General features: G+C 30.6%; 1 pseudogene; it reads right to left on the bottom strand.

Moving 5' to 3' along the window:
• Positions 1 to 1433: 1433 nt before the first annotated feature.
• LOC143907571 (uncharacterized) lies at positions 1434 to 2636 on the bottom strand (annotated as a pseudogene).
• Between the last annotated feature and the right edge of the window lie 2015 nt (positions 2637 to 4651).

Raw genomic sequence — 4651 nt, 5'->3', positions numbered from 1 at the left:
GTCTTTCAAAAAAACTAACTAAAGACTTCTATAATCTGTCATTGCCTTTTAACAGTTTTTAAATGCTTTTTTCATTGTGGTATTTGACCAGATTCTAGCATCATTTAGGGAACCTAAAACAAAAAAATATTTATACATTCTTGACAGACCTTGTTTTTAAAGTTACAGTCTTGTAATAATATATACCGTAGTCTCCAATGTTAACCCAAATGAAACCATAACGAGCATCTGCAATAGCCATTAATATAAGACTAAAATAATCCTTATAATTATGAAAAAGAAGCAACAAACCTGCAATGTTGTTGAACTTTTCTTGCTGCAATCTGAACAATATTTGGTTTCACTATGTCATATTAGTTATTTGTGCAACAAGTGCTGTAAGATGAAAATTCCCGAGTGCGGAGTTGACGCACGAGCCGAAGGCGCGCTTTCGGCTCGTGCGTCAACTCCGCACCCGGGAATTTTTATCTTTACGCACGACTTGCATACTCTATTTTATGTTGCAAGTACGTGGAAAGTTGTTTATCACGCACGCGTAGCGTGCGCAATGGACCACTTTTTATGCACGTGTTACATAAATGAATTTTACGGGAGCGGTTACTAATGGATTCATTGAAATATTTACAGTTTGCAGTTCATTTGTTCTCTTGCTGATTCCTGCGGGTAAATGTAATAACTTGTTATGTGACATCCAAAATTTTAAGATTTTCTGCATTTTCAATGCCTGGTGGCAAACGTCCCAATATGTTTTGGCTAACATTCAGTTTCACTAAAGCGCCCAACTTCCAGATATGCTCTGATAATTCGGGAACCTATGAATAATATTAGGATTACATATTTATGATGGCAGGGTGCTATTAATCAATTATTTTTTGAAACATTTAAAACATGATAAAATCGCTTTTATCATTGATTTTGTAATATCTTAAATACAATATATGACATACCCAGTTATAACTTATATCTGAAAAAAGCAAAGTCTTTCTAATGAAAACTTGATTTAACCACGACCATCCAAATCGATTTAAGTTATTCCGTGATAGATTAAGCCGTTGAAGTCAAACCAAAGCACCAAATTTCTTTGGCAAATAATCAATTTTATTACCGAATATATCAATTTTATTATTTGATATATTTATATCTGTTACATTTAGCCACTTTGTAATGTTATTAAAATTCACGGTAATTATGCAGTATAGGGGAAGCACCTCCGATGACCTTGACCTTGACATATGTTGTCAAGGTCACCCTCCTGAGTGACCTTCAGAAGGTTTTAGCCGTCGCTCGCTATTCGTTAAAAAGTTATTAACAAAAAAAAGTTTCGAAAATATAGCAGCTATTTTGAGTATTGGAAGGCATAAATAACTAATATATACGTGTGTGTACCCTGCTTTGAAAAAAATCACAACTTCTATAAAGCAGGACATACACACATGTGTGTGTGCCCTGCTTTATAGAAGTTGTGATTTTCTTTAAAGCAGGGCACACACACGTATATATTAGTTTTTTATGCCTTCCAATACTCAAAATAGTTGCTATATTTTCCAAATTTTTTTGTTAATAATTTGTTGTGTTAGTTATTCTATATAATTATCAATAATTTTGTAAAGTATTATAATGTATATTTTATTCATTGATTATTTCAGTTATGGGATACATAATAGACATTGTTTCAAAAAAAGCGTCTATTCGTTCGTTAAAATCAAATGCTCGTTTGAACATGAATTCCGCTAAATAATGGTTGAAGTGATATTCTCTACGGCCATATTGAGGAATAACTCCACGAATATCTCTCCATACTCGTTCAATGTTCTGTGTATGAACACCCGTATGTGAATCAACAAAATTTTCCGTATGATTCACTGTAGAATGTTGGTATATGTTCTTATCGATTAGTTGATAAGCTTTCCAACAATCACTATAAATTATTGATCCAGGAGCAATATACTTTTGAATCAATGGCAGTAATATTTCTGCTTTACGGGATTCAACTGGCACAACAAACATTTTTTTTTGTATTACGTTGTACACCACCGAAAAGCCATTGTCCTGTGATTAGTCGTCCGCGATGATATTTACGACGTCCAAATTTAGCCTCATCGATTTCTACAACGATATTTGGACCGCCAATTTGCTCCTCATTACGCAACAGCCATTGTGCCAAAAGCTATATAACAATACGTGTCATTTACTATTTCAAAGATCATTATAATAGCAGCATTAATGTAGAAAATAAAAAAATATACTTTTCGACAAAAATTTATCCAATCAACTGCCGTGTGGGCTGCAATAGCCAGTTCTCCTTGTAAAAATAACTGTCGTGGAGAATTTAATAGCAGAAAATAACAAATTAAACGACAAATTTTTGGCAGATTTATTGTAGCTTTTTCAAACCACGTATTCGTTAGAGCACTGATTTTAAAATTGCACATTTTTCTCACTCGTTTTCTACCACGGATTTGTTTGTAGTACATACTACTGCAATGAATAACGAGTGATTGCTGTTCCGTGTTTAAGTGCACAATTGTGTTGCACCGAGGACACTTTATTCGATCACGAATAACTTTTTTCTCTGCCAGATATTTAATTAACTCTTCGTAATTATGCGTTAAGTGAAGAAACTCATGAAATAACATAGTGAAACGAAAATTAGAATTACTGTATCGTTCTGATAATCACTGACAACTGAAAGAGACGTAGCGAAATATAAACATAGAATCATAAACAGTAATACTACCCCTACTCGTATTATACGAATTTATACTTCTATGTAAACATAGCTCTACGCGAGATTCCTTTTCAGATATATTTATATATATACTACTCAGTTACTGAAATAATTTCACGCTGTGAGGTTGATTTTATGTGGACAATAATTTATATAATATGGCATATTCAATATAGACCAAATAAATAAAAATCCTTGGCTTGCGGCTCAAGATGTTGTTGGTGATGCGAAAACTTGGCCTAAATTTATAAGAAAAATGTTTTGGGACAAAAATTTCAAGGATCATAATCGGATGATTATAGTGAATTTTGCATATTTAAATGCAATTCCAGAAGATTTTCTACACGACATTTTAACTTTTACTTTGAAAAGAGCATACACAAACGAAAGAAAGCGCAATGTCAAAGATAGGTTTCTTTATTTAAATCACGAGGTAAGTTTTTAATTTTTGATAACTATATTAAATATATGTATATTTATTAAATGTCTCATAAATTTGTAGGAATTTGGACGAGATCGACGTAGTCGTGTTTATAGTTATCACGTTTATTTCAAAGAAATGTTAGATTTAAATTTTGAACCACGTAAAAATTAATAATATGTATATTAAAAAGAGAATAATAAAAGATAATAATGTATTTACATACTGTTATTTCAATTAAATAATTAAAACAAAGAACAGTTTATGCTTTTGATTAAAGCAGGGAATACTTTATATTTATGCTTTCTAACATATACAATATATACTTTTCAATATACCAACTATTCTCTACTTTAGATAACTTTTCTTTCTGTATACCAACAATTCACTGTTTTAAATAATTTTCCTTTGTTCATACATGGATCTATTTCTACATAAATATCAGTCATTTATGTCTATTAGTACTCAAAATAATTGCTATATTTTCGAAACTTTTTTTGTTTATAACTTTTTAATGATAAACGAGCGACGGCTAAAACCTTCTGAAGGTCACTCAGGAGGGTGATCTTGACAACATATGTCAAGGTCAAGGTCATCGGAGGTGCTTCCCCTATACTGCATAATTACCAAATTCACAAAGAGTGGATTGTAAATATCCAGATGATAAAGTACTATTACACTCTTAAGCATGTGTCGCCAAAAATTGGAGGTATATGTTGAAAAAAGTCCCTACGTTAATTACGTAGGGACATAAGTATCCTCAAAAATAGAAGGGAAGATGCTACCTCGAAGTTAGGAAGTACGTTATGCGGTACTGGATGATTGGAGATACATTTTTTCTTGTTCAGGTATTTTCAAGAATTAGCTAAATTTTTTGTTGTTATATTGTTTTGTTTACATATTAAATGCAATCTAAATGTCTAAATATATTCCCAGTGTATTTTTTATGTTTAGTTAAAATTTCTGAATATTTTGGCATTTTATAATCAACTATATTATGTTTTAAAAACATAATATAGTTGATTATAAAATGCCAAAATATTCAAAAATTTCAACTAAACAAAAAAATACACTGGAAATATATTTAGACATTCAAATCGCATTTAATATGTAAACAAAATAATGCAATGACAACAAAAAACTTAATTAATTCTTGGAAATACTTGAACAAGAAAAGATGTAGATAACTGACATGAGAAAAGACAAAGCTCTGACAAAATTCTTCTACAATAGATATTAATAATCTTCGTCCATATATAAAACAAGAGACCAAACTGACGCTATTTAATAAGATACACAATTTATTATATATCTTTAAATAATGAACATCTTACAAGTAAATACAATTTGCAATATCTACTATTCATATACGATAAAATATTTAGACAAAATAGAGAACTAAATAACTAATAGTAATTTTATAACAGCTACATTTCGAGAATTTAAATAACGTAATGATAATTTAGAAACGTAGGTTTTAATTAATTGTTAATTTGTTGCTG

The sequence above is a fragment of the Temnothorax americanus genome, unplaced genomic scaffold (assembly GCF_048541705.1).
Source record: "Temnothorax americanus isolate GAGA-0224 unplaced genomic scaffold, ASM4854170v1 Scaffold84, whole genome shotgun sequence".
Lineage (NCBI taxonomy): Eukaryota > Metazoa > Arthropoda > Insecta > Hymenoptera > Formicidae > Temnothorax > Temnothorax americanus.
This window is presented reverse-complemented; position numbering and strand designations above follow the sequence as displayed.